The sequence below is a fragment of the Rhinatrema bivittatum genome, chromosome 4 (assembly GCF_901001135.1).
Source record: "Rhinatrema bivittatum chromosome 4, aRhiBiv1.1, whole genome shotgun sequence".
Lineage (NCBI taxonomy): Eukaryota > Metazoa > Chordata > Amphibia > Gymnophiona > Rhinatrematidae > Rhinatrema > Rhinatrema bivittatum.
The window spans coordinates 324,580,601-324,602,375 of NC_042618.1; the positions used below are offsets into that span (position 1 = coordinate 324,580,601).

General features: G+C 45.7%; 1 protein-coding gene and 1 non-coding gene across 2 annotated transcripts in view; both read right to left on the reverse strand.

Annotated features, from left to right (window-relative positions):
* The window catches only part of USP43 (ubiquitin specific peptidase 43), a 629,533-nt gene that overhangs the window by 572,728 nt on the left and 35,030 nt on the right, over positions 1-21,775 (reverse strand). The gene's annotated exons all lie outside the window — the stretch shown is intronic.
* On the reverse strand, positions 17,180-17,261 carry TRNAS-GCU. Its single transcript has one exon. It is a non-coding gene; the product is annotated as a tRNA-Ser (tRNA).

Below are 21,775 nucleotides of genomic sequence, written 5' to 3' on the forward strand. Positions count from 1 at the left end.
AGTGTGTGATTGAGAGCCTGTATGTCTGAGAGAGCATGTGTGTTTAAGTGTGAGAGAGAGAGAGAGCATGTGAGGGTGTGAGAGAGAGCATGTGTGTAAGTGAGTGATTGAAAGCCTGTATGTGTAAGTGTGAGAAAGGCAGATAACGTGTGTAAATGTGTGATTGAGGGCCTATGAAAGTGAAAGAGAGCACTGTATATGTGTGTGACTGAGGAGAAATTTGCAAGCAAACTCCCCCCTTCTCTTCCTCTCCACCTGCTAATTCACAACAATCTCAGGGCACCTGGAAATCAAATTTTTGTCTTTGTGTCTGCTGTTTTGAAATATTTTATTGGTATCTAGAAATTTTTGATCTGAGTTTTTAATTATTGGATATTCTATTCATCAGCTGTTTGAAATAATCTGTTCTTTTTGTTAGTATGGTTTTACTGCTATTGATTTTATATTTCTTGATTTGTTTTATGAGGACTGGTGATGTTTCTTTTTTTTTCCTTTGTTACACTGCATACAGTCTCTCTGGCTTATTGCAATTTCCAGTTCAGTTTTTGTCTATATGTTTCTAGTTATGCTTTATGGTCTCTTTATTCTTTGTTAGGTGAGGTTCTGCACATGTGACTGAGGTGAGGTTTTCTGCTGGCGTGTAGTTTCTGTATAGGGCGCTATAGCAGCCTGGCTTGGTCCGTTTTCCTAATAGGAGGTGTATTGGAGTTTTATGGCCTGGTGTATTATTTTCAGTGTTGCCTTCTTAGGTAAGGTGGTTACTGTTTGAATGCTGGAAGTTGATGTTGTTCTGGTATGGAAGGTTTACTATTTATGTAATGTCTTCAGAGAGAGAGCTCATCTGTCATTCTTAACAATAAAAGTAATACTGGGCCTTTTTTAAATCTCCACCATGGATTGTAATGAGCAGTGTGTCACGCATGTGAACATTGTCCATTAGGTGTGTTACAATGGGAAGAAATGTTGAGCGTCATTGCTCTAGAGCAAGAAAATCCTTCCAGTGAAATGCAAGCTGTACAGAGTTAAAGGATTTCATTTTTTATTTTTGTAAACCCCCCCCCCCTCTTCTGGAACCTCCCAGAATGCAGGGGGCCAACAACAATCCCCAGGCCACTCTTACTCCCAACTCTCCTTCTCCACCAGTTAACACAGTCCACTGGCTCGTTCCGGTGGGATAAACCTCCGGGGCCCTAAGCTCACAGGGGAGGGGGACCAGGTCACACAGTCTCTCAGTCTCTCTTTCGGTGGCTCTCACAGATGTACTCGCACTTGGCATGTCCTTGCTTTAGGGCACCACAGTCTCTGAGGAAAGACACTGGACAGTCAGGTTGGGTGTTCACCAAAAACACTTTAAAATCCCAATCCAATAAAAAGTCTCCTGATAATCGACATACAAAACAAACAGTCCAAACGTGCCTCTGTCACGTTTGGACTGTTGGCAACTCTAGGAAACCCCCACACTCCTGAGTGATAGGGAGTGGGTTCCTAATAGGGCAGGACTTCCCTTATCTCGTTCTCTGATAGTAAACTGAGGCTTTAGGTAGCAAAGTCCCAAAACGACATTCAAAGTCCAAAAAACTCCTCTCCTTCTCAGTGGGCAGGAAACTGGTGGCCCAAAGAATTCCTCCCCAAAACAATAATAAAGTCTCTACAGACAGACAAAAACCTGTTTTCTTCTCAGACTGGATACCGCTGACCCTTCTTTCACTGGATGGAGGGAGTCCCAGCACTTTCATGGCCTTCCAAGGCAGGCTGAAGATCTCCAAAAAAAACTCCCCCCAAAACGGAAACAGCTCTCTTAACTCTTCTCTTCCAGAGCCATGGAGATGCTGGCAAGGGCAGAGTCTGTTCCCCCGCAGCGTAAACTGGGGACCGCTTCAACGTTCTCCTTTCTCTGCAAAAATTAACCGAAGACTGCCACACTTCTCCACGCGCACATCCTGGTTTTGTAGGGCACTGCTGACCAATCCAAAGATGCCTCGGTGCATCCACCTACAGGGATGGATTACAAACTACTAACTCCTAGCCAGAGTTTTAATGCTAGGGACAATTTACATAAGGAGAGACTTACGTAGTCCTTTACATTTTATTATCGTTATTATAAACAAGGCTTCAATCTTGCCCTGGGGCATCCTCTCAATACCCTACTATATGCCCACATTATATATTGTGCTCTGGTGCTGAAACACAATATAGTTTGCTCTTTTGTGAGGGGTCACACACAACAGCGTATACATGAAAAGATAGCAGCGCTTAAGCTGGAATGGCTGAGGAACCATGAGGTCAAAGGCTGAGGGTCTGCAGCACCCGAGAAGTGCGTTTGAAATCCTTTGTCACACAGCCTGAAATATACTTAAACGAAATATCTGCAAGGTTCAAACCTCACCCCCACCTCCCGCCCCACACGCACACATACCATTTTGAAAATAAAATACTTTACCACTCTGTTATAAATTTTTTTTTTTTTTAAATGGAACAAATTGTGATGTCATCCGGTGTCGTTCCTGATGTGCTGATTGCACAAAAAGAGCTGGTATACTATATACACTGCAGATTTTCATGTATTAAAAGGTTATATTCATGCTCTATCAATTAAAATATTTACAGCAGAGTCAAATAAGTCACTACCCTACAGCTCCCCTGAACCCCTGGGAACAGTCCTCTTAGCAAGAAAGTTACAATGCACCTCATGCTCACAGAATCTGACTGGGCCATAGTGGCTATGGAGGTGAAAAATATGTATTTATTCTAAAATTTATGAGATGCCTATAAAAAAAAAGCTCTAGGCAAATTACAACAGTATCATGCAGAATGTGTGAACCAATCACTGATCAGATCCTGTGCCACGAGCGGTCATTTGTAGTGCTATACTGACCACAGCTGCTCCCCGAAATATTGCAGAACTGAAGGACAGCAGCTTTCAAGTGCATGAAAAAACTACTGGTCCAGCAGTAATGGGGGTCATATTCAGTAAAGCAGACAGTAGAAAAGTTATCTGTTCCCTATTCTCAGCAGGATAACCGTCCCGCTGAATATACTAGCCGGACGTTATCCGGCTGCGTCTAGCCAGAAAACAAAGATACGAAACCAACTATGTTCTAATATAGCTGGGTAAGTTTTGAAGTTATCTGTCCTTGTGTGGCCAGATAACACGTTACTTAACCAGAAATCTTTAAAAGATAACCGGCTCTGTAGCGCTATCAAAACTAAAAAAAAAAAAAGTCATACATGGACCTGAAGGGCCGTGCTTTCTACATCCCCCAAACCTCTCTAAATATGTTTTACATCCCTGGGTTTCCAGGCCCCCTCGCCCTGGTTTTCGCAACCAAAGAAAATCAGGCTGCTCCCCCGCCACCCACAGCAGTGCAGATATATATATGAGGCCAGTCTCTCACCCATCCCGCTGGCCCACCCCCTCTCGGCTGGCGTCCCTGCTTTCCATCTCGATGCTGGAATGCAGGAGGCCAGACCCACCCACGCGGGGTGAGGGTGGGGGGCTTATCTCACCTCCGCTGGCACACACCTCCTGGACATTCCTCCCTACAATCCGACAGCGGCTAGGGAGGATGCCAGACTCTCAGCGGCCCCACTAAGGCTTTCCCCCCTTCTGCGTCTGTGGCCAGACCTCGCTGACAAAGGAGGCCGAAGTGGTGCCGTCAGGTAGGACACTCTTCGCTGGGCCACCTGCCAGAGAGGAGCTCGCCAGTTCTGAGATCCTTGTTTTACTTCTAAGGAAAGGAAGCATAATTTTTGCATCTACAACTTTTGCTAATCAAGAGACAAATTTGGATCTCTACTCATGAAGGAGTCAGAAACACAAAGAAGGTCAGGAAATGCACATGGTAATTAAATTAAATCTAGCTATTCATTCATCAGTCATAGCAAGGGCTACTTGAAATAAATAAATAGATAAAAAAAATAAAACAGCATGCGGAGAGCTTCAGACAGGTACTGGATGCAGCCTCAGCACTCCTCGCTTTCCAGCTAGAACACAGGCTTAGGTTGCTCAAAATATCAACTTAACTGTTTTGGCTTTTACTCCTAGATCTCCTTTATTTTCGATACAAACCATTTTCTCTCACTTTCAAACATTTTAGTTTTTCGGAGTAAGAGGGTGTGATCATAAGAACATAAGAAATTGATCACTTTAGTATGGACAGACCTCTTGCTTTCATGTTTATAAATCTCCTTGCCCAATCTGGGGGAGATCTATCAAGCCAGTCCCCAAACAAATTATCGCGGTGGTAGCGCATTCTTTGCACGCCGCAGTTTTTTCGCGATAATCTCACAGGCCGATGAAAATACCGTGCGCTCAGGCTAGCGCACAGATTAATCCGCGGCTGGACGCACGTTGTGGACGCGCATCCATAACCCCTTATGCAGTAAGGGGATTAGTAAGTCAATAACAAGCATCCAAACCAGCGCGGAGCTAATAGCACTCATCACATGTAAATGCCATGTTCATGAGGCTGTTAGCTGGTACCCCCTTATGTAAAAAATAAATGAGCACCCGACGCGTACATTTTTACCCTAAAAAATTTATGCCAGCCCAGGAGCTGGTATTAGTCTTGAGAAGTCCAAAAGTTGGCGATATTAAGTTGGAGGACCCACAGAAAACAGAAACGTGAAAAAAAAAAAAGTCTTGCCGGCAGTCAGATTAGAAAAACGGATGCTCAATTTACGTGGCTGTGCACAGGTTCGGAAAACAGAACCTCATAAAACTGAGCATCCGTTTCCTAACCCACACACACTGCCACTTCTCCTGGGCGTCTGATGCCATGGACACGCTAGGGACGCATAATTTATCCCTAGTGCGTCCTATTTGCGAGGCGGCTCATTTGCTTATTGCATCAAGTGCCCAGGAGAGGTGATTGTGCGCACATTAAAAAAAAAAGTGCGTCGGTATTGCATCAGCCCGTCGGTTTGCACAGGGCTTGCAAGCATTTTAAAGGGCCGAGCAAACCAAAACTCAACCCCCCACCCGAAAATATTTTTTTTAGAAACCCAGTGTCTAGCGCGACCTCTGCCCACCCCTACCTCCGCTGCCTCTAGAGACGGCACCAACTCTATTAGGGACTTATTTCTTTGGAAAGGGGGTCCAGGGGGAAAGAGTACTTGTGGGGTAATGAGGGGTCCTGCTATTGGGGGGGTTCTGAAAAGGGGAGGGGCTTTGGGAAGGGGCAGGGCGTCGCAGGTCGATGCCACCTCTAGGCGCAGCAGGGGGTTGACAGGGGGGGGGGGTGTCTCGCTAGACCCCCAAGGGAGTTCTCCGTTTCCGAGAGGTGTTGGTTTCAAGCTGCTTGGCCTTTTCATCCCGGGGCCATTGAAAGGCGGGTTAGCAGCATCCCGATGGCCCCAGGAAAAAATAATTATACCTCCCTGAAATACGATACCATAATGGGTTTCATTTTTTTTCTAAGTCAGCTGCGGTATTTAATTTGTATTAAACTGATTAGTAATTAGCTGCTTTGTATGTATTAGTTAATTTTATGCATGTAAATGCATACAAAGTAGGTCATTTCCATAGGGATGGAATTTTTTTTTAATGCACACGATACCGCGTTATGGCAACATTGTGCAATAAACAGCATTTAACACATGTTAAATGCTGTTTATTGTGCGTTATCCCCTTATCGTAGGTTAGTAACTCTAGGCTTACGGTTGTCCAGGCTGTGTTCCTCAGGGCTTGGGTCTTTCAGCCTGTTTGTTCAACATCTGTATTGCCACAATCTGCTGCATTCTTGCAAGTCGGGATGTGGAATATCGCATTTTTGCCGATGACATCCAATTTTTCATTGCCATCAAAGATTCCTTTAAGGACTCATTAGATATAAAGTTCTTTGGCACAAAGAAATCTAGGCATGGTTAAGTGCAAACAAACTTTTGCTTAACATGAATAAAACTGAGATTTTATATCATGTCAGATATCCCTCAAAAGAAATTCCCAGTTCATTATTAGTTGATGGGGCTTTGATACCCACTGTCTCTCAGGCCCAAAATCTAGAAGTTATCATGAACTCCAGATTGTCCATGAAACCTCATATTAATAAAATAGTTATTTATTTATTTATTTAGCACTTTTAACCGATTTTCCAGTAACAGAATTACTAATCAAGTCGGTTTACATTCAAAACAATAAATATGACAAGGCGATGTCTTACAATAAACAGGTAGATTGAACTTGGATAACAAAAACTGGGGTTAACAACATAACGTAAAAGTTATGGGGCCTAATGTAGGCTGGAGTTGAGAACGGGTGATGGGCAGACCATGCCCTTACCTTAGCGAAAATGATCTAAAGACAGCTGTGCATTCTCTTGTCATATCCTCACTAGATTACAGTAACGCTCTGGAGCTTGGTCTTCCGCAAACAACTATACAAGCTCTTCAATGTGTTCAGACCTCAGCAGCTGGTATAGTGTCTTGGCATCTCAAGTCGACAACACATCGCCCCTGTTCTGAAAAATCTTCACTGGTTGCCAGTTAGTTGGTCCTCATGCTTGTTTTAAGGGATTAAATGTTGTTTTCATGCTGCACGTAAGTTTTATCCACCTTCTAGGTCTTTGAGACGAGCTTCACACGTGATTAAATTGGATGAACGCCTTTTTTTAAGAGCAGGGCCCAGAACTATGGAATCTATGGCCACATGATGTCAAGGAATTCAGGAATTTGGTGAACAGCCTCTTTTTAAACAAGCTTTTTAACTAGAGAGAGGCAGGCTTTATGTTTTATATGTTTGCTTTCATAGTCCCCTGAATGCACTAAGGTTTTGGATAATCAAACATATTGTATGGCAGAGTCTAAGGCGTTGTTTTCATGTGATTGTTTTATGTTTTTTTTAATTTTTTTAAGGTTTGAGTGTTGTGTTATTGTTTTATGAGCCAATGTATTATTTTATGTCTTTTAGTTATGTATGTATTTATGTAAACTGCTTAGGAAGTATGATAGGAAGTCTACATTTTTTAATAAATACTAAATGAATAAATATTTAGCTATCAGGATGATGCCTGCACAAGGATCATTGTGTCAAAGATCAGTGCAGAAGCCCCCAGAATCACTTCACTATAAATTGGCGAGTTAAGTGGGTAAAGCTTTCAAAATGTAATAATAAAATTTAAAAAACAGGATAGGCATGATTTGGCTTTAATTTCCAGCAGAATTATTTCAGTAGTCTGCGGAATTGCAGTCCCAGCATCAGTGACCTTCCTACTGAGTCTCAGGACAGATGCTAAATGATTCGGAGATCAAAGCCCTGCTGAGGGGGTCTGGTCGCGCTCCCTTCTCAGCCCTGTCGACCTGCAAAACAACTTACCCCTCTAGAGACCCATTACAGACATCACAGGGCAATCTGGAAAAGGCAACTCTAATCTTCCAGAAAAACAAGCTAAAAATAAACCAGGAAGGACAGCAGTCAGCATGGCATCACTGCTAACCGAAAGCCTCTCCTCTATTCTGGTGCCACATGTACCCTGCCATTTATCTTTTCTCCCTTGGCATCTAAAATGTCTTGGTAAGGGTCTCAGTGGGCCAGCTACTGCCTTTTCTTCCATTTCCATTCTCTCTCTTTCAAAAACAGAAAAAAAAAAACCCAAAAACTACTGGTATACAAATACCTATTAAAAATGTTTCCACGAAATGGGGCCATTTTGCTGGTGGCTGTCAATGTTTGGACACGATTTCAACACCTGAGGTTCATATCTATATACGATTCCTGGACAGAGGGGCACAGCATGTACTTTGTAAGCTATTGCAGTCATCCTTAGCTTAGCATAAAAGTCTCCTTCTGTTTTTGCCTAAGTGACTTGGAGCACCAATAAATAAATCGATCTTGTGCAATTTAGAAAGCCACAACAGCACATGGCTCGAAGAAAGGACCTTGCATCTTAAAGCATTTGCAATTCTGTAGCAGAACAGGTTCCCTCTATCCCCACTGTAGTGGGGAAATTCTGTGCTTTTGTTTTACAAAATTGACGGTGTGGGGTTTTGTTTGGAGATTTTGCCTCATGGTGGGCAGGCGTGGGTGGAGATTGGAGGGTAAGAGTGACCTTAGCAGAGGTGAGAGGGGAGGGAAAGGGCTATGAATGCCACACCCCTTACCAAAATGTTGAATTTGGGGGAGACCCAAAACTGTAAATCTCATTTTGGGGTGCTCCAGGATCTTTGGGGAGGAGGGTGCAGAGAATCGGGCCTGTGAGGACCTCTCAGGAGCTCACCCCTGCTTAACCAGCAATATTCTTTGACTATCATCAGTTTAGTGAAAGTTATCCTGGTAAACCTACTCAGATAACATTGCAACCTAATTGGTGATATTCAAATCTAACCAGTTAAGTTTCAAAGTTATCTGGGTAGGTTTGCTCCGATAACTCTATTCGGGGATATTCAGCGGGACGTTAACCCACATTTTCAGCAGGATAAACTTATCGGGCTAACTTTAGCTGAAATAAGTGAGCTGTTGCAGGCTTTTTGAATACTGGCCTCACCCACTTTGTGAATGTCAGTATTTAACGTGGGCTTTTGGAATATAGCATGGTACACAAAAGGCCCATTTATCTATTAATAAACAAATCCTGCATTTTAATTCCTATTCTTTTCTTTATTTTGTACTATATCCATCCTAAAATTCTGAAATCGTGCTTTCACTCTAATAAAGTGATATCTCCAAGCCCCCTGTCTCTCCCCCTTCATCAAAAATAGAAGTAATCTTCTCCACACTGAGTACATGACCGGTATGACTGTAAAAAAAACACTGCAAGGAGAAAGACCAGACCAGGAAGCCCTCAACTGTGCATGGCAATGCAGTGTTCTGCCATGGAACAGGGGCGTGGGAGTAACCTGAGCTACAGACGCCTACCCTTGTGCCAAAAAAAAAAAAAAAAAAGCTCCTGAGCGTTGTTTGTGAAGGAGCGGTCACAAACGATGTTATTACTCTCATCCCTTGGTTGTGCCACAGATGAGCAGGCTCTTGGACTTTGCTCTAATTCTATATGTCATGCTAATCCAGCATACCAAAGATAAGAACATAAGACATGCCATGCTGGGTCAGAACCAAGGTGCACGCAGCCCAGCATCCTGTCTCTGACAGTAGCCAGTCTGAATCACAAGCACAAGGCAGATCCCATAAAGTAGATCTAATTCCCCTTACTCACTCACAGGGATGGCAACCACTCTCTTTAGCCTACCTGGCTAATAATGTGTTACGGACTTTTTCTCCAGGAATTTGTCCAAACTTTTTTTAAACCCTTCTATGCTAGTCGCCTTCAACCCAATCCTCTGGCAACAGATTCCACAGCTTGACAGTGCACCGAGTGAAAAAGTGCTTTCTACAATCTGTTTGGATTCTGCTGGTTGTTATCAGGGCCGGATTTAGGATTTGGGAACCCATAGGTAGGATTGGAGAGTGGCTGGTGGGGGTGGGTCACCCTGGAGATCAGATCCACTCCCCCTCCAGAGTCCCAGAATGCCATGGCAACGCTCCTTTGAAGTGGGCTGCTGGAGCAGGCTCCTCCTTGACACAGTTAAACTCTTTTTTTGGCCTGGGTATTTGCTGCATTCAAAATTTGGCACCCCAGGCAACTGCCTAGGCCTGATTCCGGGCCTGGTTGTTATTTCATGGCGTGTCCCCTTGTTTTAGTATTTGAAATACACTTACTAGTGGCAGGAGTAAGCGCATGGCATAGCTGGTCATGTTTAATGAGGGGAAAAAAATAACGGTTGGCAGGGCCGGTGCAGGGATATTAGGTGCCCTAGGCGAACCTTCTGCCTTGCGCCTGCCCTGCCCCCTCCGATCCAGGCCCCAGCCCTGACATCATTCACTTAGACAGGTCTCCTCCTTTACACACACTTAGGTTCCTTGTCTCATTCACAAACACACCCTTACACAGGCTCCCTCATTAACACCATTGCTCTCTCGTACACATGCAATCCCTCACACACACACAAACAGAGGCGCTGCTGGTGCCCCGCCTGACTCTGCTTCTCTCGGCCGTGAGCAGGATGGGCGCTGCTCGCGGCCTGCAGAGCCTCTGCCGCTCACGGCCCGCCAAGTCTCTGCTCCTCTCGGCTGTGACTGGGATGGGCTCCACTTATGGCCCCACATGGCTGCTCTTTGTTGCCCCCTAATGGTTGGCGCCCTATAGGCCCTATAGGCGAACTAGGCGATCGCCTAGTTCGCCTATAGGGACACGCCGGCCCTGACGGTTGGGAAATGAAAGATAGAACAGCTGTGATGTGACAAAGAACTATCATAAATGTGTAGGCAGCAGAAGCAACTGTTCCTGCCCATTGACGTCATCAGCCGGTCAACCATAGATATTGAATATTTGAACTCATTTTTTGAGTGAAAAAGCAGTGGCCTAGCCAGAACTCATATTTTTGGCAGAGCCTGAGGTTAACTTGGGTGGGACAAAGGCATAAGTGTGACTGTGTTAGCTATACATTTATCCACAAATGGATCCCCACCCCCATAGGAATCAGTTTCTCTCTCTCTCTCTCTCTGTGCCCCTTCTCCCCATGATATGAGAGAGACTGGTAGAGGAGGATCATTGAGAGAGCGTGAGACTGCTGGGGACAGGATGGGTAACGCAGGATGAGTCTCTCTCTCTCATCTACCTCCACCCCAACCCCGAACTCCAGTAATCTCTTTCTCTCAAGTCTCAAACTCCTTCCCCTGTACCCAGCAGTGTCTCTCTCTCTCTCTCACACACACCCCTTCCTTTCCTATATCTCTCTTAACTGAACGTGCCACCGAGTCCTCCCAGAAGCAATGCTAGCCACGTAAACTCAGGGCTCGTACCTATAGAGTCCTCACCAAAATTTTGATAATGGAACCAATCATGATTTCCATTCCCCTGCCCCTGAGGACAATCCTGTTAAAACATAATTGTACATCCTACTTTTATATTTTAAACTTTAACTGAATATTCAAATTCTGGTGTCACTTTAGTAACCACAAAACAAAGTGTCTCCATTGCCAGGCACATTTAAGTAGAACAAAACATAAGAGCATAAAATGTGCCCTGCTGGGTCAGACCAGCAGTCTGTCGAGACCAGCATCCTGTATCCAACAGTGGCTAATCTGGGTCATCAGGACATACCCAGTAGATCCCAGAGAGTAGCTCCAGTTCTTTGTTGCTCACTCCCAGGGATAAGTGCTGGCTTTCCCAAATCTACCTGGCTAATAATAGTTTATGGACTTTTGCTCCAGGTACTTGCCAGGAACTATTCAAGATACCTTGACCACATCCTCCAGCAACAAATTCCACAGCTTAATTGTGCATTGAGTGAAAAAATAATTTCTCCAATTTGTTTTAAATCTGCCTCCCTCCAAAAGTCACTCAGGACCTATTGAGCAAACCTGTATCAGCACTAACTCCCAGAATGCACACAGCAAGGAAATGTCAGCACTGCAAATATATTACACCAGGTCCTAGAACATGAATACACTTTCAAATGGGAAAACAGAACAAGCTGAACTGCTACAGATCCCAACACAGAACAAGCTGTTCTTTACCTAGTACAGAATAAGTGACCACAAACTAGAACGAGAAATATGTAGTCAAAAATTAAACTTGAAACCCCAAGAAGCCATTTTTGTATACAACACCATAAAAATAGAAACATAAATATATTTTCTCCTCTACTGAACAAAATATAAAGATATCAGAGATGCACATTGCCAAAATTAACATGCTCCAATCATTAAATTGAAAATAAAATGTTTTTTTTCTACCTAAGATGTCTGGGCATCTTAGTTTTCTTATTGCATTGGACCCAATTTCTCTCCCACTTTCCTCTAACTTCCTTTAAATCTTTTCTCCAGGGTCATAAAAACATAAAAAATTAAGATATGCCATATTGGGTCAGACAAGGGTCCATCAAGCCCAGTATCCTGTCTCCAACAGTGGCCAATCCAAGTCATAAGTACCTGGCAAGTACCCAAACATTAACTAGATCCCATGATACTGTTGCGCTGGAGGTGGACCCTTGGCCTGGTGCAGGATTGGTAAGGCCCTCTGGTCGGACCCAGAGAGCGCCTGCCACCAGGAGGCAGAGCACACTAGGAGACAGAGGCTAGCTGGAGCTTCACCAATAACAGTCCGGGGTTTCCGCAGGTTGAGCCCTTGGGTACCCAGACCGCCTGGACTTAGGTGGGCCTCCGGTGGTCTCCCGGAGAGGTATGCCCACCATGAGCAAGGGTGCGTGGCTGATGCAGAGTGAGTGGATTAGACCAGAACCGGAAACTCCGGAGACCTCAGGAAGGCAATAGTTCAGAGAGGTCCTCTGAATGAGACAGGCAGCGCCTGCAGATCCAGCCACGTGGAAACCGCGGTTGTTATCCAAGTGCGTAGGCCCGATGGTTACCAGGGGCCAGAAGAGAGTGTCCGAGTGAAGCACAAGGGTCAAAGCCAGAATATCAGTCCAAGAGAGGTCAGCTAAAGCGAGGGTCAATACCAGAGTCAGTCCGTGCATAGTCGTGGCAAGCAAGGGTCGATTCCAGGTGGCAGGCAGAAAAATGGTCAGGCAGGCAGAGGTCAGTACCAAGAAGTCAGTACGGATAGGTACCACCTGAGAAGGACACGGGAGCAGGAAACACGAACAGGAGACACTGGAACACGAAGGCAAACTCAACTACACCAACAGTGTCGACCTGACATGGTGCTCGATGGTGAACCTGCCGGATTGGTACCCCAGCCACCGTGGAAGGAGCCAACGGGCGGAACGGTACTCGGAGGACAGTCAGTCGTAGGTGAGGTCTGGGGCGAGCACTTCAGGGGAATAGTGACCAGAGTCCTTGGCAGGGAATGACCCGATTGCCAAGGCAGGAATCAGGGGTTTGAGCCCTGCCTAATATATGGTGCCTGAATGATGCGCCTCCCGGGGTTTTCCTGCGCTGCTCCATTTAAGAATAGAGAGGTCGGGGGGCACTAGCGAGCAGCGCTGCAAGATGGCTGCCTGATCCGCCTGCTCCGCTCCCGATATTTATCAAAGTGGCATACTTATAAAATACACCTGGTGATATAAAACGGCCAAATATACTTGGGGGAAAGCAGCGAGATGGCTTCCCGCAAACGAGTGGCCGATTTGAAGCAATTTTCTTTCAGTAAAGAATAGAGAGGTCGGCTGCGCGCGCACCTAGGGGCAGGGCCAAGCCAGCCGAGGACACAGAGCCCCGACGGGAGCCAGGGGTTCGCAGCAGCAGGCAAGCATGCGCTTATGGACGGTAATGCCAGGTGAGCAGGCCCAGTCGCGGCACCCACGCAGCCGGGATGCACAACAGATACTAATGCTGGCAACAAGCAGTGGCTATTCCCTGTTGATTAAAAGCAGTTTATATCCAAACCTTTTTCAAACCCAGCTACATTAGCTGCCTTAACCACATCCTCTAGTAATGAATTCCAGAGCTTAATTGTGCATTGAGTGAAAAAGAATGTTCTCCAATTTGTTCTAAATGTGCTACTGTTACGCCCGTTGGTCACAGATGGGTGCGACCGCTGTTGCTCACCTCTTGCCTCACTGCACTGGCTCCGTTGGGTAGACTTGCGGCCTCCGCCAGCTATTGCCGGCCTGCCTGCCCATTCCCGGGCCTCCCTGGACGGCGTGGACGCTGCCAACCGCCATCTTGCCCTCGGAGTTCCTTAGGTGCGCGCTCGCTCTCGGGCCAGTCTTATGCACATCATGGCGGGAACCTCGGGGGCATCCCCCCGGATGACGTCATTCATCGTGGACTCTTAAGCCGGCTGGCCCTGTCTGCCTACAACTTGGCAACGAGTTCCCTCATTGCTGAATCTGCTTCGCTCACTACGGACTTCCTGTTCCAGTTCCTGCTTCCTCGGCGTGAGACGTCCCGGGTACCCGCTCCTCGGGGGCCCTTCCCTCGTCTCTGGCTATCCATTGCTCGGAGGGCCTTGTGCCTAGGACCAGTCCCGCTCCCCAGGACTTCCTCTGGAACCTTGCCACTACTCCAAGTGAGTACTCCGCTTCGCGGACCTCTACCTTACATCTCTACTGAGGAACCCTCATCGATGTACCCCGCTCTGCGGACCATTGCTGTATCATCTCCTCCTTGGGTATACCCCAATTCACAGACCTCGTGACACCGCTGTGACTGTGTGTCTTTATGATACATTCCCCGCTCCATGGGCAGTGTCGCTCTCTCTCTGCTCTCTCTCCAGCACCTGATGATCCACGCACCCAGCAGCTGAGACTTTGCCTCCTGACGGTGAGGCTCACGGGGCTCCTCCCCATGGGCAGTACCATCTCTCACCTCAGCCCAGGGCCCACATACTCCTTAGTCCTTGTATTATCCAAAAGAGTAAATAACCGATTCACATTTACCTGTTCAAGTCCTTTCATGATTTTATAGACCTCTATCATATCCCCCCTGAGCCGTCTCTTCTACAAGCTGAACATCCCTAACCTCATAGGGGAGCTATTCCTTGTCCTTTATTATTATTTTGGTCAGTCTTCTCTGTACTTTCCCCAGTGAAACTATATCTATTTTGAGATGTAGTAACTAGAATTGCACACATTATTCAAGGTGTGGTCTCATCATGGAGCGATTATAGAGGCATTATGACATTTTTTGTTTTATTCACCATTCCCTTCCTAATAATTCCTAACATTCTGTTTGCTTTTTTGACCACCACAGCACACTGAGCCCATGATTTCAATGTAATATCAATTATGATGCCTAGATCTTTTTCTTAGGTGGTAACTCCTAAACGCTGAAGTAAGGAAATGGTGGCTGGTCCGAAGAAATGAAATGGACCTCTATTGAATAGTACAAACATAGAAATCTTCCACATCCAGAGAGTTCACAGAGCAGCACTTTACAAGTCGTCCTGAGAAGTCCCTGAGGCAGCAGCTCAGCAAAACGTGTTCACGTCGGACACCAGACTCTGGAACTTTTTCGGCTTAAGCAAAAGGGACGTACAGTCCTTTGAAATTTTATGAAAAAGTTTTCAAAATAATAAGAAAAACTGAAAAACATTTAACCACAAAAAAAGTTGATTGGACCGATGATTAAAAAAAGACCCGTAACGGTGGCAACACAAGTTTGAGCTTGTTTATCCGTGGGTGGCATGAAGGTCCCAAAACTCACTATATAGAAATTTGTTATATAAAGTACATGAGATACTAACAACAACATAAGATAAACATTTTATGACACAACGTGATTGTTATAAGGTAATTGAAGTCTCCCATTATTACTGCACTACCAATCTGGTTAGCTTCCTTAATTTCTCTTACCATTTCAATGTCCGACTCATCATTTTGGCCAGATGAATGGTAATATATTCCTATCGCTATTCTCTTCCCGAACACACATGGGATTTCTACCCATAAAGAATCTGTTGTGCATTTAGTCTTTTGAAGGATCCATAGAAACACAGAAACATAGAAATGATGGCAGAAAATAACCAAACGATCCACCCAGGCTGCCCAGCAAGCTTATGCTTATTCCAGTTTCTACTGCACTGTGCAGGTTACCCCCATCTTACCAGTTTCCCAGACCATAAAAGTCAGGACCCTCGGATGCTGTTTGAATCCATTTTCCCTTAACCCTTGCCATGGAAACAGAGAGCAATGCTGGAGTTGAATCAAAAGTATCAGGCTTAGTGATTAAGGGTAGTAAAATCTGCATCATCAAGTTACCCCCATGTTTATTTGTGCCCCAAACCGTAAAAGTCGGGGGCCCTCTTTGAATCCCTTTCCCACTGCCGTTGAAGCAGAGAGCAATGATAGAGTTGCCAGGGCCGACGGAAGCACCAGGTGAGCTAGGCCTGGACCTAGGATGCCAACTATTAGGGGGGCACAAGCCCTGTGGGGCTGCCGCCGCCAATGCTCATGAGCCATTTGGGGCCACAAGCGGCGGCAGCAAAGAGGAGTGGGGATTCAAATGTCCACTCCTCTTTGCCACCGCCGCTGGCAAGAGGTAGGAGTCGGGGCGGGAGGTGTGTGGGCACGACTCCAGGGGGGGGAGAGAGACTGAGCAAGGCAGAATGTGCCTAGAGCACCTAATCCCCTTGCAGCAGCCCTGGGAGTTGCATCAACAGTATGAAGGCTTATTTGTTAAAGGTAGCAACTGCCACACCCGCAAGTTACCCCCAGTTACCCCCATGCACTCTTTTCTTTATTTCCATCCTCTAGCCTTCAGGGATCCACAGTGTTTATCCCATGCCCCTTTGAATTCCTTCATTGTTTTTGTCTTCACCACCTCTTCCGGAAAGGCATTCCAGGCATTCACCACCCTCTCTGTGAAGAAAGATTTCCTGACATTGGTTCTGAGTTGTCCTCCCTGGAGTTTCATTTCATGACCCTTAGTTCTATTGATTTCTTTCCAATGGAAAAGATTTGATGATTGTGCATCATTAAAACCATTCAGGTATTATGTTCCCAACAGACAAGCTTAACTCACACACATAGTTTTATTGTAATGAATTGTTACCGTACTATGATGGCATATGATTAATTTGTAATCTATACCACTCATATTTTCATTATCGTGCCTTGCTGTAAACCGTTGTGATGGTTATCTAACTTAACAACGGTATAGAAGAGTTTTTAAATAAATAAAGGTCTGTATCATATCTTCCCTGCACCTCCTCTCTTCCAGGATATGCATATTCAGATCATTCAGCCTCTCTTCATAAGTCTTCCAGTGCTGATCCCCTCACCATTTTGGTCACTCTTCTTTGGACTGCCTTTATCCTTTTTGAAATACGGGCACCAGTACTGAACACAGTACTCCAAGTGAGGCCTCACCAAGGTTCTGTACAAGAGCATTATCACCTTTTTCTTACTGGTTATTCCTCTGTCTAGGCAGCCCAGCATTCTTTTGGCTTTAGCTATCACCTTGTCACGCCACCTTCAGATCAACAGACACTATCACACCAAGGGCCCTCTCCCAGACCATCCGCATTAGTCTTTTGCTGCCCATCACATACAGCTCTTTTGGATTGCCGCACCCCAGATGCATGACTCTGAACTTCTTGACATTGAATCCCAGCTGCCAACTCTTTGACCACTTTTCAAGCTTTCTTAAATCACTTTTGATTCTCTCTACTCCTTCAGGCATGTTCACTCTGTTGCAGATCTTAGTATCTTCTGCAAATAGACAAACATTACCTTCTATCCCTTCCGCAAGGCCCCTTACAAAGGTATTGAAACAAAGAACTATTGACAAGGATGGGATTTGAACCCATGCATACAGAGCACAATGGATGAGCAGTCCATCACCTTCACCACTCAGCCACCTTATCCTGTTGGACTCTATGTCGTCCCAAACATAAAGTACTACCCCCTCCCCACACCAAGTTGCTCCCTATCATTGCAATTTAATTTGTGCTCTGGTATAACACTATCCCATTGGTTATCCTCCTTCCACCATGTCTCTGAGATGCCAACAATGTCTATCTCAACATTCACTGCTCTACATTCTAACTACTTAGACTTCTGGCTTTGGTATACAGACATTTCAAAGTGTGTGTTTTTTGTTTGTATTAACAACCTGCTTTTCAGTTGACAGGGATAATTTGGAATTCTTTAGCTCAGGTGATTCTTTACTTATAGGCATATGGACTACTTTTGCTTTTATTGGATCCTCTCTGTTGGGATGCCCTAACTCTCCTGCTTCATTAGTATCCTTCAAAGATACCTTCCTCTGAACCATGCGGCTTCCTCCTCTGATTTAGTTTAAAAGCTGCTCTATCTCATAAGAACATATGAAATTGCCATGCTGGGTCAGACCTAGGGTCCATCAAGCCCAGCATCCTGTTTCCAACAGAGGCCAAACCAGGCCACAAGAACCTGGCAATTATCCAAACACTAAGAAGATCCCACCTTGTTAAAGGTTAGCGCCAGCAGCCTGGTTCCACCCTGGTTAAGGTAGAGCCCATCCCTTCGGAAAAGACTCCCCCTTCTTCAAAAGGTTCCCCAGTTCCTTACAGAACTGAATCCCTCTTCCTTGCACCATCGTCTCATCGATGCATTGAGATTCCGGAGCTCTGCCTGCCTCTGGAGACCTGCACTTGCAGCAAGGAGCATTCCTTTCTATTTTCCATTTCTTTTCTCTCCTCCTGTCTTCTTCACTTCCTCTTCATCACCTGTCTCTGACATTGATCTTCCATGTCTCTCTTACCTCTCTAGCCTCTCATTATTCCAGTCCTTAATATCCCTCTTTTCACTTTACGTACCTACCAGACTTATCTCCCTATTTTACCCCTTTCTCATCCCATTCCACCTCTGTATCTCACTCCTTCCCCAGTCTCTTATTCCCCTGTCTTTCACTCAGTCCCTAGTCCCCCTATTTTAGTCTGTACTCACCCTTTTCCCAGTCCTCATCTATTTTCCTCTGCTTTTCATCTTCTCACCAGCCCCAACTCCTTCCCTATTACTAATTCCTTTCCCTGCCTCCAGCTAATCTACCTCTTATCCCCTACCTAGCCTCCCATTACACCCTTTTCATCTCCTTCCTAGACCAATTTCCATTATCTCTCCCTCCCCTCACAAACCCCTACCTTTCCAATACCTCTCACCCCTCTCCAGTTTCCTCTTCCCATCCTTTTCCACTGTCTTTCACCAGATCATTCATACCATCTCTCAACTCCTTCCTACCCTTAAGCCCCTACTCTTATACCCATCTCATAAACATAGCCCCACCTCAAATCCCCCACTCATACTCTCCCAGCTCAACCTCCACCCCCCATCTCATAAGCCTCCTTGCAAATGCCAGGTCCCCACTATCTTCCCATTCCCCACACAGTCTCTTAAGTCCCTGCTCTCTCCCCAATTCCCCACCACTCTCTCTTCTTAGTCCCTTTTCAACCTCTGAGTCTCCACTCTCCCCCAATCCGTACCCAGTCCCTCAGCTCTCACTAACCCCCCATTCTCCCACAAATTCTCAGCCAGTCCCCATTGCTCCCCTCAAACCTTACCCCACCCAATCCATCTTTCCACTTTCATACTATTCCCCACCCAATTCACAAGTCGCTACTGCCTCCAATGTCCAACCCACCTCACTCTGGAATTTCCATTCTCCCCTGAAGTCTCCACTCCATAAACCTTTCACTTTTATTTCATGGTGTCCCCACCTCCCAGAGCTTGCACCTCTTACCCCCTTACCACTGCTGGCCAATGGATCTAACCCTCCAGCTATAACCGCCAATGCCACTCCTCCCTCCTCCCCCTCGGCTCAATGATCTGCTTTTTTGAATCATGGGGGTGCTCTGTATCTACGGAGCCCTGCACAGTTCAGGAAGCAGACCACTGAACTAAATGGGAGGAGGGAGGAGCGGCACCAGCAGCTAGAAGCTGACTGGTTAGACGCACTCGATCTCAGCACTGGGAGGACTCATCTGCCTAGTGCTGGCCCTTCCTCTGGCACCTCAGGCCAGCTCTGCAGCGCTCCTGATGCTTTATGCTGCCTTTTACTTTTCTGCAAGTGTGGGGCTGCAAGAAGATGACCTGTCTCTTGTTCTTTTGGCCTCGCATGGCCAGCCAGATGTTGAAATTGGGGGAGCCCACCCAGGCCCACCCGTGGCTATGCCACTGTAATAGACACAAAAGCACGAAAGGCTCTGTCGGGTCTTAACACCTTCCCACTGCTTAGCAGCTCTCTCTGGGCCAGAGGTACTGTGCACGTTCCCCATAGACACAAAACAGGGAAAAACCCTTGAGTACATTTGAACCTCTATGAAATAATCTGGTGTCAGATGAACAAAAACACACAGTGCATCTACATCCCAACCTGCAACAGTGAAAACCATTCCTTCTGAGCCTAAATATGGAGCAGTGGTCTTCAAATCACTGAATTAACACTAATTCCTATCATGGAGCTAGGTCTTCACGTCCATCAACGTTACAGAGCTGAGTGTAGTGCAGGAACAAGGACAGATAAACAGAGGTTCTAGAGCAGGGGTGGGCAAGTCCGGTCCTCGAGGGCCGCAAACCAGTCGGGTTTTCAGGATACCCCTAATGAATATGCATGAAATAGATTTGCATACAGCTGAGGCAGTGTGTATGCAGATCTCTCTCATACATATTCATTAAGGATATCCTGAAAACCCGACTGGTTTGCGGCCCTCGAGGACTGGAATTGCCCACCCCTGTTCTAGAGGATATATCCCAAGAGTCTGTTATACCAGCAAAGGGGTGTCTTTGTGGCTCTTCTTATATACTATCACCATCAGGGCACACCCTGTGCTGAACTAATGGGACTTCCGCCAGCATCTAACTACCTGGCAAACAGAAATATTCACCAGCTTTTCCTTGACTATCTCCCATGGCTCCTCTTCAGCTTCCTGGCCTCTGCCTTCTAGGGTCGCCAGTTCAAACTCCTGACAGTTGTTCAGAATTAATGATGAGCACAAAAGCCTAAGAACAGAAAGGGAAAAAAAAATATTCTACTTTGAATCACCAGCGGTGGGTGCCTACATAAAACACTCATGCTACAGACACGGCATAAAGCTTCGGCATGCCAGCTCGTACAGAAAAAAAATTAAGCAAAAGCCTTATTAAAATTACCAATAGTCCAATGAAACAAGACTTAACAGCCTGGATATGTATACCCTAAAGGAGAGGAGAGGGAGGAGGTGTATATGACAGAGACAGTCAAATACCTCAAAGGTATAAATAATGCACAAGCAGCAAACATTTTTTTTCCAGTGGAAACTGTGAATATCATAATGCCTCCATAATGGATCCAGGATGCAACATCTTGAGTACTGTGTGGTCCTTGGGGGGGTCTACAAAGGAGATTTCTGGGAACAACGCATTCTTCCCAGCAATCTGAGGGCTAGAGGGCCAAGCGGTGAGAACCAGGGGCAGACCTATGAAGTCTCAAACCTGAAATCCTTCTTTGCCGTGTACCCGTGAAGCCTTGAACCTAGAAATCCTTGCTTGCTTTGCATTCACGAAGCCTCAAGCCAGAAACCCTGGCTTGTGCCCGGAGACCAGCAAAATCTGGCTCCTGGAAGTGAGCATATTTGTGTCTGTCAAGATGAAAAGCTTGAACTACTGTGCAACTACGTGATGGCGCCCTGAATTGTACTGGATTGTGAGGTTTGCAATTGAACCTGCTTCAGTTCTTTGAACATTAAACCCCAATGTCGTCTCTAAAGGAAGGCAGCCTGTGCCCTGCTGTTTTCAAATCCTGCAAAGTGTTAGCCAGGACCCAGTGGTGTGTCTGTTAAGCGTGAACCCCATCCTGAACCCTGAACCAAGGATGGCTTTTGCTTGTAGGGGCCTCTCACCCTGACAGGTTACTACATTTTCAACATTTTGATAAAAGTCTGAGGAAACAGTTTCCTTCCATAGAAGCTGCCACCAATTGCATGCTTCAGTGGCGAGCTGAACAGCCTGATTTCCAAGTATTTAATTGAGTCTTGATTCACCAAACAACAATAGCATAATTCTACCAAGTCAGATAGCTGTCCAATAGTTCCAAAACTCTAAATTCTATCTGCTATGGGATTCTGAGGCTTTTCAAGCAAAATGAATTGACCGCTTGTGAAAAAAGTTAATTGAGGCAGCTGTACCAGGAATTGTAATTAAAGCTAGGTCTGGAAATCAAAGTTACACGATAGATTCAATATAGCGTTCTGCATCAAAAAGAGCCTTCAATCAGGACTGTCATAGACAGCTTAGGAGTCAGTGAAAGCCTCTACGAGGTATTTAACAAAGAAATATGGTGACTTTATTGTTTTAATTTTTATTGATTAACTTTGCTGTACTTCGCCTATCACTATTTTGATATAGGCAAAAACAGTAAATATTT